Source organism: Cynocephalus volans, chromosome 8 (genome assembly GCF_027409185.1).
Source record: "Cynocephalus volans isolate mCynVol1 chromosome 8, mCynVol1.pri, whole genome shotgun sequence".
Taxonomy (NCBI): domain Eukaryota; kingdom Metazoa; phylum Chordata; class Mammalia; order Dermoptera; family Cynocephalidae; genus Cynocephalus; species Cynocephalus volans.
The window spans coordinates 78856715-78871767 of NC_084467.1; the positions used below are offsets into that span (position 1 = coordinate 78856715).

Below are 15053 nucleotides of genomic sequence, written 5' to 3' on the forward strand. Positions count from 1 at the left end.
TGCTCGGAGTCTAGCACTCTCTCGCTGCCAGTCCCCAACCCCCCGCCACCTCCCCCGCCACACACAGCCCTTCTGGGGTCAGCCTTCCCGCCCGGCTGCGGAAGCGCCCTGACCCCCAGCGGGCGCGGCAGGACGGCCGGCGAAAGTGCTGGCAATCACATGGAGGCCCGGGCCCGCCCCATTGGCTGCGGCCGGGCCAGTCGCGGAGCGCGCCGGCTGCGGTTGGTCCCAGAGCTGCAGCGCCTGCACGGGCCCGGAGTCCATGTTACGCTTTGTCTAATTCCCCTCGTTACAGAGTCATGTGCTGCTGCTCCCGTCGCCGCCGCTGCCGCCACCCGTGGTGCCCCGGCTCCTCTGCCGCGCTTCGAGGTGGCAGCCGCGGGCGGGGCCGTAGAAGCAGGGTCCAGGGCGCAGCGCACCTTCGCCGCCCCGGCGCGTCCCGGTGCAGCCGCCGCCCGCCGCAGGTGATGCCGCCACCTCCCGCCTCAGCATAAGCCCTGGCTCGGCGGCCGAGCTGCCCCAGCTGTCCCCCAAGGTTGGTGCGCACCTCTCCGGGGAGGGGTCGGGGACGGCGAGGGAGGGCGACGCGCAGGTGGAGCCGCGCCGCATCCGGAGCGCGCAACCCCAGCGCAGGCGTCCTGCCCCCGCTGCAGGCGGCGCCGCGGCCGGAGCGGAGGTTGCGGCCGGGGACAGGGTCGAGAGCTAGCGAGGGCGGTCGTGGAGAGGGGGCGGCCAGCGGGGCCGGGCTCCCGCCTGCAACAGCCGGGGCCTAGGAGGTTGTTCCGCTTTGGGCAATCGGTGTAGCGGGCGCCTCGGCTACGGGCGGCGGGCCCCGCGAGAGGCGAGTGCGGACTGCCTGGCTCCTGCTTCTGCTCTGCTCGCGCGCGCTCCCTTTCGCCTCCCTCCGCCCAATCCGAAGGGCGAGGACAGCCGATTGCGGTTCCCCCAGCTTCCTCCCGGAGGTGGGTGTTTGGAGTCTGGCCTTCCTGGCCCGGTGCCCATAAGGTGAGCCCTTTAACTTCTCCAGGAACACCTCCCCTCCGCCTCTTCCCAGCGCCCGGTGGGTCGCACTGGGAGCCCGGCGGGCGGGGCGGGAAGGTGAGGGCCCGAGCCCCGCCCCCGCGGCTGGGGGCCGGCAGGTGCACCCAGCCGGCCGCGGGCCATCTCCGGGCTGGGTACCGGTATAATCCGCTTCTAGCTTGTTTGGAGGCGTGGGCTCTTGGGAGCGGGACTTATGTTTGAATCTTGTCCAGAGGCTTGAAAAGGGGGAGATTTGGGGGTGGTTGTCAGAGGACCATCACTTCCAGTGAAGTGGAAGGTTGATAGAGACCTTTCTTTCCCTTTCTCTCCCCTTTATTTGGGGTATCCCTTGCATATGAGGAAATGAGATTTTTTTGAAAAGCCAGCCGCAGTGAAGAAGAACTGCTACTACTGGTCGAGGGGAGGAGAGGTAGGTCCTTGCCGGAAAGGGGAAGTGGGATGTGAGGTCCGAGGGGTACGCAGTTGAGGGGTGTGTGGCTGCAAGTGGGGAGGTAGGGTTGCAAGAAAGAAAAAACCTGAAGATGGGAGGGGGGAGCACTCAGGACGTAGACAAGGAGATGGGAAATAGGTACCCGGCAGTCCTAGCCGAATGTGGGGCACAACAGGAGCCACTTGGGCTCATACTTGTCTACTGTTGCTTCACAGATTTCCTCCTCGACTTTGAAAAAAAAATTGTTTTGTTGTTGGGCAAAGAAAGCCATGAGCACATGTTTTGGAAGCGATATAGGAGTAAAGATCTGACTTCTGCAAATTTTCTATGGCAGGTTTAATAATAAAATTCCATCTGGGCAGCATTTATTGAGCACCTATTATGTGTTCTGTGCTGGACTTTGGAAGAGTCTGGACAGGCAAGGAATTCCCATCTGCAGTAATGGTGAAGGCTGTTTACCTCATGAACAACCAAGGGGCCCATTCAAGTGCCAAGAATGACAGTGATTCAGACCTTCCCTGCCACAGCTTCTGGGGCTTCTGCTACATACAGATCTGTGGGAAAAATCCTGCACCCTAACCACTAAATGGGGTCTTTAGACAATATTTTTACAGTCCATAGATACTGACCCAGCGCCTACTGTCGGCTAGGTCAGGGCTAGAGTTCTTGCTTCTCCTGTCTTGACACCAACTGACTGAAACCCTCTTAAAATCCAAGAGCAAGATAGGAAAGAATCTGAGATTAAAATTAGGTATTTAAAATAAAGATCTGGGAAAGCTGATCTTGGAGTATTTGGACTCTAAATTGTTTAGGAAGTCCCCATAAAATGATCAGGTAAGCCATGGAGCTGGGGGGAAAAAATCCAAAGTCTTAAATTGACATGGTTTGTTTATATATTTGAGTATTTTATCTTAGGTTTGTCCCGTTTTTATTGAGGGTGTGTGTGTGTAAGTACTTCGTTGATTAAAATTTAACAGATTAGAAGGTTAGAAAAGAAACTGTCCTTATGTGACCCAGTTCCCCAACCCCGCCACCCGAGTCTCTCCCATTACTATGTTGAGTAGTGTATGATGCAACAGTTAAAGTATTGGGCCATATTTGTGTCTTTTTTTCTCTGCTATGTTCTCTAGCATTTAAAAATCCTGGTCAAAACTTGGCCTTTTTCCCTTTAATTTTTATATTGTGCTTTTTTGTGTGTGTGGTTAGTTTAAGAAAATTCTGATGTTTGCCATGTCCAAATAGTTAAATTGTTTCGGTAGCTATGTTTTGGAAATTAGACTTGAATCCATTCTCAGTACTGTAGGTAAATTGACACTAGCTATAAAAAAGTCAGAGTTTTGTCAAAACTGTGTTCTCATGATCACATGTGTTCTTGAAATGGTAGTTTGTAAGAGATTTCACTTATTTATAATTGGAGCAGGTGTTTGAAGTTCTAAGAAACACCAGTTAATATTTATTGAGTACCAGCAGTAAGCAGAGAACTAAAGTGGGTGCTATGGGACCTTAACAAGGAAGGAGAGGATTCTTGTAGTAATCACAGAGGGCAGAAAAGATAGGTACACGTGAGGACACTACCAGAAGCAAACAGTTACAGTTGTCTAAGAGTCTGGGGTGTTTGGAGCCAGGTGAAAGTATTGTGTGTGTTGGGGGAGGGACATAAATCTGAATTGACTTTTGACAATGGTCAGTGATGTGGTTGCCTCAAAGGAAGGGGGAAGAAGTGCATATTAGGGATGCTTTGTGATGTGTCATAGGTCAAAAACAGTCAATAGGTTCTCCTGGCTGGAGCAGAAAGTATGACTGGAGGAAGGTAGAAGGAACCTAGTTAGTGAAAAACTTAACCAGTGGTTTTAGTCATTTGGAACCTAGTTAGTGAAAAACTTCGTCAGTGGTTTTAGTCATTTGCCTCAAGACCAGTGGTTCTCAACGGGGTGATTTTGCCTCCTAGCAGACATTTGGCAATGTCTGGGGACATTTTTGGTTAGGGGCAGGTGCTACTGGCATCTTGTGGATAGAGGCCGAGGATGCTAGTTACACATCCTACAATGCCCAGGACAGTTCCCCCCTGCCACAACAAAAAATAATCTTGTCAAAAATGTCAATAGTCCTGAGGTTGAGAAACCCTGTCCTAGACAGTGCATTTTGTGAATGCTACTGTGGCATTCTGAGAAGTGAAGGTACATCTCAAAGTAGGCCTTGAGGGAGGTGGTTCTTGACATGTGATGAAAAATAACACTGAGGTTAGGAAGCCAACCTAGGAGACTTTTTGCTGTGCTCAGGCCTGAAATGATGAGGGTCTGGAAAAATCCTAACAGGAAGGGGCAGTTTCCAGGGAGATCGTGGCAGATGAGCTAAGCAGGACAGTATAATATTGGGATAAGTGGGGAATGAAAGAATCAGAATTGGCATTTTAGGGAGCCCCCGGTCTAACTTCTTCACTTTAGTAAATTCTTATACGTGCTAGGTAGCCTCTGTTTAAATACCCCTGGAACGGTAAACTCTATTTATGGAGACATGTCATACTTAGGAAGTATGAAATCGTTCATACTTAGGAAGACATTTTTGGACTGTATTATTAGTATTTGAGTTGAAGACTGCCTCCTGGAAACTTTGTTCCATTGACTCTTTCTCTGGAGCTGCCCACTTCCACAGGACAGCCCTTTAAATATGTAAAGACAGTATGATGTCCCCTGACCCCCCTTTTCTAGTACATAGTACTCCCAGTTCTTTTCACTGTCCTGCATGGGACATGGTTTCTAGATGTTTTCTCAGTTTGTCAGCATCTCTCATGGAGATTCTGGAAGTGAATATGGTAGTTGAGATGTGATCTGGCCAATAAAGTACAGTAGCTGTTTCCTGAGACCCAGGCATAAACATCTACTTATTACAGCTTAAGCTTACAAGTGCCTTGTTTCTTGTTTTATTCTTTTAAATGGCATCTAGCACAGACTCACATACTGGTTATGGATAGTCAGAACTCGCAGATGTTTGTTGTATGAGATACTGCACCCTGTATTCACTGGGCAAATGTTTTCGAGAAGTTGAGTGGAAGTTTGTTATTGTTGTTTCTTTTTAATGTTATCCTATTCATTTTGATCCAGTCTTCGAGCCTTTCGAGATTTTTGAATTTTGATTCTTCCTTCTAATATCAGAGAGGTGAGGAGGGTGACTTTGCCAAAAATTATAAGTCACTTAAGTAGTACTATAAAAACTTAGTAGTTTGGGAAACTGCTGGTCCTTTCTGGAAGCTGGGGGTGCTGAGTGATGGAGGTGAATTCCAGGTCTGAAGAGCCCTTAGTTTGGGGGCGTCTGAGGAATCTGTGTTCGTGGCCAACCACATTGCGTTCAGATCTTGCAATGTTTGCACCTGAGGTGCCATTTCAAAATTGAGTCTGTTGCAAGCTTCTGAAATCTGTATTCCATCCTCTGGGGTCTTGGTAATTCTGTTTAGACATCTGGAAGAGTTTGTAATGTTTTATACAAATCTGAAGCTTGCTGGACCAGAGTTGCTTTTGAAATTTGTGAAGAGGTAGACAATGTAACTGGCAAAAACCATGTATGAACTTGGTTCTCACTCAAGCTTTGCTTTCTTTTCTTTTCTCCAGTATGTCCCAAATACTTAATTAGTGATGGCTTTACATTTAGGGGAGGAGAGAGGATTGAGGCTTAGAAACAAACCTTTTTCTGAGAGCTGGGCTTTACCTTGTCGTTGGTGTAATTTCATACTTAACTTGGATTTCACATGCCTTCACTGAGAAGACATTAAGAAATTACCATTCCCAGATGTCTTTTGAAGAAGACTGGTCAGAAATCTCAGGTGATTTAGTGCCAGGTTCTCTAAATGTTGCAGATTTATCTAACAAACTACATTTAAATAAATTACTTGGTTTGAGTTGTAGTCATCCCACAATGTTGGAGGACTGCTAGAGCAAAGTTCTAAATATCGTAGTTAACTTGTGACAGCCTCTTTGTTATGACTGTCCATTGTGTCCCAGTCCCTTGCTAGTGTGTTGGTACAATTTCACTTCTGTCCTGGTCCACACGGAAAATCTGTTTATATCCTCTGGAGATGAAGGATATTTCTATGAGAAGAAGGGATGTTTTGTGAATATATGAGATTTCTTGAGGGGGAAAATAATTGAAAACACTTAGATATTGTCCTTTTATGTTTTCAAAGACTATGTCAAAGCTGAAGTGACCTTGGAATTAAGGATGCAGTTATTTTATTTTGAATAGGAAGATAGAATATGACAGCTGGAAGGGATCAACCCTTGAGTTTTATAGATGAGACTATCTAGGCAGGCAGGTGATATGATTAGCTATGTAGTGACAGAGCAGGCATTAGAATCTATATGCCTTAAAGACCACAATTAAAGGTGAAGGCTAAAGATTTTGCCTCTGCTTAGAGGTGTGTAAACAGTGGGGTCCCTGGGGTCTTATTTACATAATTGATCTAAAAGAAGGAGCACACAGTGGAATTTCTAGGTTTACAGATGACAAGCTTTTCTGGATTATGAAATATCTAACCTATGGGGATTTCCTCCAGGGAAACCACAGTAGGATGTATTAATCATCAGAAGATTTGCAGGTGAGCTTCTTTATTGGCAAATATGAGGTTTGGTATTAAGGGAAAATATAGAACTACCATAGGATGTTGTTTTGTTGGGAAAAACCCAGGGAAGGGCTCTGAAAATACTTTCACAGTGTTGTCCCAACTTGCTGTTGTAGAAAAGGACAGGAAATGGTGAGCTTTATCAAAAAGATTTGGGGGTGTGGGAACTTAATTGAGTTTCCACTGTACTTTGTTCAAAGTCATGGATATCTAACCTTAGGGAACACATTAGAGCTGGAATGACCAATGTAATGGTACCTGGAAAGTTTGAACATTCCTGCTCGAATGTAGTCTCCATGAAGACAGTGTCCTTGCCCATCTGATTCTCTGATAAAAATAATATGATTTCTGGTATCTGAAAAGAGTCAGCTGAGAGGAAATATTATTGAAGTCCATGAAACCACCAGGATAGGGACATAGGAAGCTTTGGTTATTTACTTAATTCCAGTATACCTGAATGTGGCATATTAATTGCCTGCCTCTTTTCTCCATGCTCTGGTACTCCATCAGTGTGTTGAAGGCAAGGATGTATCTGTCTAGTTCTCCACTGATTTTTTTAGTGCCTCACACATGGTAGGTCATCCATTAGTGTTTATCATCTAAATAAATGTATAGGGGAAAGGGAGTATACTTCAGGGTGAATGCAGAGAACTATGACCAGTTTTTCTTAACACTGGCTGGCATCAAAATCAGTCTGGGAATAGTTTAAAGATACATGTGTCCACAAAACAGCTAGATAAGAAAAATAAGTTCTATAGGTATAAAGTCGAGCTAGGCATCTTTTTATAATTAACAATAATTTACTGCTTGTTATCAAATGGCTAGAAAAGAGGAGATCAAATATCCTCATCACAAGGAAATGATTAAGCTTTGTAATGATGAATATATTAATTACCCTGATTTGTTCACCACACATTGTGTACATGTATTCATAGTCAACTCTGTATCCCACAAATATGTATGATCAATACATTTCAGTTAAAAAAAAACATACATGTGTCTAGACCCTTCCTTGTACCTGTGGAATCAGAATCTCTAGAGGTGGGGTTTAGTTTTGAAAAGAGCCCTTCCTGCCCCCAAGTGATTCTGATGTGCAGCCTAGGCTGAGAACCACCATCATACATAGCTGTACACAAAGGCTGGGTATGCTGAAGACACCTTCAAAAGGGTTGTGAGGGGTTGGTGGCTGAGAGGCCCACAATTGGTTGTTAGGACAAACAAGGAGCCTTAAGTATACATCAGTCTCCTTAGAGGTGATGACCAAGACAGCAGATGGTCTACAGTATGGCCCTTGGTGCCTCCATGAGATGCTGTCTCCTGGACTGGACGGTATGGTGGGGCCAACTAGCAGTCCATTCTCAACCAGTCATTTCCAGGTTGGGTCCATGATGACCATTTCACCCTCCCATAGAAAAATGAAGAGAGCAATCGTTTCAGTTTCAGTGATACATTTATTCAATTTCAAGGATCTTTTTTTTTTTTTTAATCTTTGGTTGTCCTTCCTACTGTGAGGGTTTTTTTTTTTTTTCTTTTTTTCTTTTTATGAAGGTATGGTGATTGATTTTTTGTTGTTGTTGTTTTGGTGTCATTTTGTGGGCAGATTTTAACCTGTCATTTTGTGACAGTCTTTCTTTTAAAATTTTACTTGCCTATGAAATCAAAAGTCTGGGAACTATGATTGCTCTGAGGTTCTCAAAATGTCTGTATCCTCCCCTTGACACCTGCTGTTGGGGAAGGATCACAAATATGGTATTAAATTCTATTACAAGCATTTCTTTTCTTAAAAACTATTTTCTTTTCTTCCTCTGCTTGCTGGTAATAGTTAGGCACATTGCCAGAGAAGGCTTCATTTCCCCAGCAATGCATAAATCCCATTGCTAAATCTTAGGATCAACAGATAGCCAGTACTGCAATGGGTTTTACAGAGCAGGGAGAATAAAGAATGTACAAGACACTCTTCTCTCTAAGGGATGCTGGCTGCCAGAAAGCTGCCTCTTGAGATCTCACACTGAGTAGATTGGACAGAACCCATCAGACTGGGTATGAAATGCCATTGGTCAAAATTCTGTTCACTGATTGTTCCCAGCCTAGTTCTAAGATATGTTTGAAAATTAAAATTCTTGGGAAAATGCCCCCCGTGGTGCTTACAATGGCACACTACTGAACTGTCTTTTAAAACTAGTTTATTCTCAGATATAATTAATTTTTTGTTTTTTTTAACTTAGCTGGTCAAGAAGTAATTGGACAACTTATGGAATTCCTAAAGTTATCAATAATAACAACTACTATTTATTAGGCATTTACTGATTGTCTAAACCTATGCGCTAGAATTTACATGCGTTCTAGTTTAATCCTCAAAATAATCCTGAGTGAAAGATGGGCTTATTCCTACTTTATGAGGTAATGAGCCTGGAGAGGTTATACAATTTGCAAAAACATACAGATGTGGTAGAGGTAGAATTTGAAACCAGACTTGTTTTATCTCAAAGTCCATTCTCTTATCCATGGTATTCTTCCTTCTCATTTCTCTATTTAGGGTTCATTGTGTTCATTTTAAAATACATATCAGTATTTCTGTTAAATGAAAAAGGGAATCAGATTTTGAGTGTAAAGGGACCTTACGACTCATCTAGTTCATGCTTCCCATCTGAAGATGAGAGCTATAGTGGTGCCCAGGTCTTTGGCTTCCAAGCCAGTGTTCTTGTCATCCTGTGGTGGTTTTAGAAAATATCAACCTGTTGGTAAAATCACTAGGGTGAAAATTTATCCTAGAATTGAGAGGATAATATTAAATCACTTAATTATTTTGGTGTTTTCTCTAGCCCTATTCTCTTTTACCACCAATATTGATGATAGAATTGCACTCGTTATTTATTTTTTGTCGTAGTTTTTTAAAAAATTTTAATATTGTACATTTCTCTGGGGTACAGTGTGTTGTTTCAATACATGCATATACTGCACCATGATTCACTTAGGGTATATCGCATAGTATTGTACCTGTTAGTCCACCACTTCTCCTCCCTACATCCCCTCCCCTCTTGGCCTCTGGTAATCATTATTCTATTCTCTACTTCTGTGAGAACCACTTTTTAAAATTTTTTTTAGATTCCATATATAAGTGAGATCATGCGGTATTTGTGTTTCTGTGCCTGGCTTACTTCACTTAACATGATGCTATCCAGTTCCATTCATGTTGCTGCAAATGATAGAGTATCATTTCTTTTTATAGCTGAATAGTATTCCATTGTGTATATATGCCACAGTTTTTTTTATCCATTCATCCATTGATGAGTATTTAGATAGATTCCATCTCTTGGCTATTGTGAATAGCGTAGCATGCCACTTTTAATAGTACTCTTAAGCACCTTCCTCCTAATTAGATCTTACCCTGCAATAACTACTGTACATAAATATATCATGTAGAGATGTAGCTAATGTTTGCTACGGTGTTATTTTCTTAATAAATGCTATAACAAATATATACAATAAAACAAATCATTATTATTAATATCTTCAAAGTAAAAAATGAATGAATATCCATATATTTTTAATCATATTTATAGTCTGTTTTACTTATACATTTATTTTCTGTTAAAGTTTCTATTTTAACAGTTTTATTTTTCATATTAACATTTAGCCAATAAAAAAGTACAAATTGGGAAATGGGCTACAGTGTTATACATCTTGCACAAATACATTCCCTTCCTATACATGCATACAGAGAGAGAGATACAGGTACACTTTCTCTTTAACTTAGTTCTTTTAAAATATTTTTGTCATGAAACATTTTCTCTTTCACTTAGTTCTAAATTTTTTTCTTTATGAAGTATATGTACCCGGCAAATTCTGTACCAAGCGGAAACTTTATAATTACATCTGTAATTTGTGCACTAACCAGAGAGACAGAGAGAGAGAGAGAGAGAGGAGAGAAAGAAAGTGTTTTAGAGTCTGATGTCTGATGCTAGCTATAGCCTGGGGATCTCAAGCAAATACCAAACAGTGCCTGAAGTGGGCCTCACATAAGATGTTTCCTGGCAGCTGGTACTACCCCTCAGGATAGAGTTATCAGGAGGGAATTGGGGGTAGACCTGGGCTGAACTGGAAAATGGAGATCCTGTCTAAAGAGAGTCTTGGTATTAGCCGATTGTTGCAATGTGGGAATGTCGGCCAGTGTTGCCAGATATTCTGATTTTTCACTATTAGCCAGAAATCTTGATTATAATGTAAAATCTGGTTTTAAAAGTTTGGCTAATTAAACATTTTCAGTAATTCTCATTTTCAGTACAAACTTCCTGTAGACCAAACAAAACAGCTTTGTGGTTTGGAAACAGCCTTTGAGCCTAGGTAGGTCCTTAGAAGTAGATAGCCCTTTAGTGGCCAGATAAACGGAAGCATAGAAACTGAATAAACACAGAATACACTTTTAAAAATCAATTTAAAAGGCAACAAGTCAAAACTTGATTTCATCCTTTTGTACCCCTCCCCCCAACACATACGAAGCAGAACAAAGCACACCCACAACACCATACTTGTGAGGGTAACAATTTCTGACCTTTAAATTTGGTATAGTACATCTGGAGTGGATGCTTTTGAGGGGTGTGCTTCCTGAAAAGTAACAGGTTCAGGGACAAACATGTAGAGTATGGACATGAGAGGGGAGGGGACAGGTGGGCCCAGTGGTAGAGAGTGAGGGGTCAGAGCCACTGGAGTTGAGTAAAGAGATCATTTACCCCAGAAGATAAGGGAAAAATACTTGTTCACATCTTGGAATTGATTTGGGGTAAAAGGGAAAGAGAGAGAAAAGAAGAGTCCTTTATATGAGAAAGGGAAAGTAGTGATCTGATGCATATTTAGAAATAGTGCAGAACCTATGTGAGAGAAGCAAAGGGTGCTATTATGTAGCGATTCCTAGTGCGTTCATGTTCATTTGTGTTGCCGCTTCTGCAGAAGGGGAATTATAAGAAACAGGAGGGGCGGGCCGAGCCCGTGGCGCACTTGGTAGAGTGCTGCGCTGGCAGCGCGGCGACGCTCCCGCCGCGGGTTGGGATCCTATATAGGACTGACCGGTGCACTCACTGGCTGAGTGCCGGTCACGAAAAAACGACAAAAAAAAAAAGAAACAGGAGGGGAAAGGGCTTCTATCAGAAAAGAGAATATGGAGAGTGGAAAAGAAGGGTCTGTAGAACAGCTGATAGCAAAAAGTAAACCAAGAAAGCTGGAAAATGTTTGCACTGTGACAAGTTGACCATGTTAGAGTACAAACCAACACTTTTTCTCAAACTACAACATTGTCTGAGGGGGTAGGCACAGCAGTCCCCAGAGGGAAGATGGTTGGGGACACCAGCTTGTTTTGCTTGTGGAGGCTGGTGTGTTCAGTGCCACCCGGACCTGCCCCGCAGTCCCTTTGTATGAAGCAGTGCACACTGCTTAGAGAACAGTGCCCGCTGGGTTTTAGCCCCTCTACCCGGGCTGGTGCACAGCAGGACATCACCTCAGACCTGTATTGTGACCCTGCTAGTGCTCCTGTCTTATGTTGTGTCTGCTCTTCTGGAAAAAAAATCCTAACATCATTTAAGTGTGACTTGTTATACATATGCCCTCTTTGAAAGAGAAGAGAGTAGTAATATTTAAACAGATCTCTGTTCCTAGGTGAATCTAGAGTACTAATCTGAGAGGGGATTTTGAAAGCATTTTTCTCTTAATCATCCCAAATATATAGTGCATTGTTGCTGGGATTTCAGTATTTTCTGGGAAGGAAACCTTTTGATTCATCAGCAGGTTTTATTCCATTTCTTAGGACTGTCATCCCTGTGTTATCTGAACCATGTCCTTTTCAACTGATATAACTTAATATATTTGAACCATGTCTTTCTCAAATGATGTAACTTTAAATTCCTAACACTTTTGTTGCTTTTAGAATAAGCACATTTAAAAATGTGCCCATATTATTAGTTTAATGCAATAAGGATCTTTGGTTTTTGAATAAATGGATGCAGGTTTCCTTGCACTGTTGTTGGGAAGAAGTAGAATTCTTCAGATTCCACTGTTTGGCCTTCTAGAGACTAGTCCTTGGATGGAAATCCTGGAAGATCCTATCAGGAAGTGAAACTTGTAAATAATCTTTGTGCTGGTTTTGGGCATTATGAATTAATAAGTTGTACAAGAAGTCTTCTTTAACATTCTTATAAAATATGCTTTAAAAAGAACCCAATCCTGGTGACTAATCTGGAAATAATAATAGGAAACACTTATGGAATACTTGCTTTGTGCCAGGCACTGTTTGGAGCACTTTACGTATATTAACTTATTTACTGCTCACAGCAGCCCCATTTTGTAACAGAGGAAACCAAGGCTGGGTTCTCCAGAATGGCTGTTCCTCCCAGTCACCATAAGCAGCCAAGGAATTCAAGGTCACATAGCTAGTAAGTGGCAGAGCTGTGGTTTGAACCCAAGCAGCTGTGGCTTTAGGATCTGTGCTTTTGATGACTGCATTATTGCCCCCTTGTACTCTCTCATAACAACAGTGATCACAAATTTGCTTTAGAAACTTCTTTTGCCTTCCACATCACCTCAGGATTAAAGTCAGCATCAAGGTTTGGTTAAAAAAAAGAGAAAATTATACTTTCTCTAATACCTCCTCCTTTGAACAAATGAAATTATCAGTTTCCATCTAGGAACCGAAAGCTGTCTAAAGGATCTTCCTGGAACACTATACTGAAATACTGGACTGATCATTTTAAGGGCTATAGTTGGAGACTCTTGCTGTGACAACCTTCATCCCTGGCACCAGAATTGCTTTTAAGATCACAAAAACCTGTTTTGTTTCACCTTTACGTTTACAGCTGGGAGGTTTGGTGAGCTTCTAAGAGCGTTTTTAAAATTGCTTTTTGCAATTGATATAGGGAAGGACCTAGGATTTGAAGTGTAGAGGGCTGGAGCTTTGATCCTGGCACTCTCTTTTACAAACTTGATGTGTGCCTTTGGGTTTCTCAAGACTTTGGTTTCATCTCCTGTAAATGGGGGAGGGGATGATAATGGCAATATAATTGGTGAGGATAAGAAACTATTATATATGGAATATTTTATTAATAGTAGCCATATGTGTTAGGCAGTCAGTTGTCCAGCATGTTCTTTGTGAGTCTTGGAATGCATTTTCCATGGGTGGGTGGTGAGGTCAATACTTGGGAGTGGTTGGGGAAGGTTTGTATTGATCTGAACTCCTTTCCTTTCCTGTTCTCTTCTTACCTGTATTATAGTGTGGACGATAGTGTGGGTGTCGACTCAGTTTCTGTCCCAAATTCTTTTTCCTTGGTTTTTCCCCCTCCTACTTTGGGCTCGCCTCCAATTTGCCTACAAAGTGCTGTTTGTTGTAAGAGTGAAGCAGGCGATTCTCTGGGCAGCGACACTGTGGCTGCAGGCAGTTACTGTAGTTCAAAGAAAAAGCCTAGCTGGAGTGGGAGGGACACTGACAGCTCTTGTGCGTTAGAATTTTCTACATTGATTTTTAAAGGAAAGAAAGTGGAGTAAGAGATGATTTCTCAAAAGAAATATTATGAAAAGTTCCTCAAAGCAGAACAAAATTGGGTACAGAGAAAGGGCTTTGATAAGTTACTATTATTACTCTGAAAACAAATGCTTCTTTCTTTATTTATTTATTTGAGTAAAAGCAAGTGCTTTTTGAGCACTTACTATGTCTGCATTGCACTTCAGTGGGATTGGAAATGAAAGTTAATAATACATAGTAATAACAACAACAGCTGTCATGTTACTGCATTTTAGGTGGTTCACCGGGTGACTTTTTATGTTTTATCTTCATATCAGTTATGAAGGTATGAAGGATGAGTAAGATATGCCCCTGCTTTGAGGTGGAGACCAGCATGTAAACAGCTTAGTATAATTCAGCACAGTGTGCAGTATATGTTGTAATTATTGCGTGAGCTAAATTTTTTGGACATTTGCTCAAAGGAAGGAGAGACTGATTCTGGAAAGATCAGGGAAAGTTTCACAAGCACAATCAACTTGAGCAGGGCCTTGAAGGATGAGAAAGATGGTGACAGAGAACTGGTGGGAGAGCTGAGGGGATGTTGGAGCAGCAAAGTGTGGAGATATAAAAAGTATGTAATGTGTTTGGGGACTGGTGTGAGAGAGCAAGGGATGTTGGAGTAATGGAGGCCAGAGTAGTAGTTTGGGGCACATTACAGAGGGCCTGTAGTGTCCTGCTAAGGAATTTAGATTTCATTCCATGGCCTTTGATCAAAGGTTACTCCACTGAAGGTTCTTGAGAAGGGTAATACTTCACTCTAATCTCTGACTTCAATGATTCTGGTGGTAGATTAGAGAAAAGAGTAGAATGTCTAAAGCAGGGGTTCTCCACTGAGCTGCACCTTGGGGTCACCTGGGCGTTTCCTGAATGTACAGATTCCAGGAGCATACCCTCAGTGATTCCAATGCTGCAAATCTGGGGTGGGGCCTGGAAAGTTGTGTCTAAAGGCTCTGCAGGTGATTCTGTGTGCAGCCAGGTACGGGAAGTTTCCTGAGGGCATTAGGACATTCCAGAGAAGGATCTGGGCTGAGGCTAATTTTGGGTTTGTCATTATGTGGATGATTTTTAAATGGGAGGGGACCAATCATCAAACCTTGAGGAAAATCTGTCTGTTTAGGTTTTATGGTTTGCTTTTTATTCTCTCTATATATCAAGCAATAATCTTAGAGCATTGTCATTTGAAGTTTTTTACATACAGGGGTACTTCAGAGAATTCATGGAAAAACAAAATTGAAAGATAATACAGACTTTTCCATGAACTTTTTGAAGTACCTTTGTACATTTTCCCATTCATATTTAGAATGTAGTATGGCTATGATCTTTATGCCTTTGTGCTGAATTTCTCTTAAAATTTTTTTTTGATTTAGAAGGAAACGGAATATGTAGGATTTCATTGTTGGCTATGTGCTTTGTTTGACAGTCTCTCA

At 42.5% G+C, this 15053-nt stretch overlaps 1 protein-coding gene across 1 annotated transcript in view; it reads left to right on the forward strand.

Annotated features, from left to right (window-relative positions):
* The first annotated feature begins 301 nt into the window (after nt 1-301).
* Nucleotides 302-15053, forward strand: part of LRRC8D (leucine rich repeat containing 8 VRAC subunit D) — a 118043-nt gene continuing 103291 nt past the window's right edge. The window contains exon 1 of the mRNA XM_063106107.1: nt 302-535. The gene's annotated coding sequence lies outside the window, so the exon portion shown is untranslated. The remainder of the gene's footprint in view (nt 536-15053) is intronic.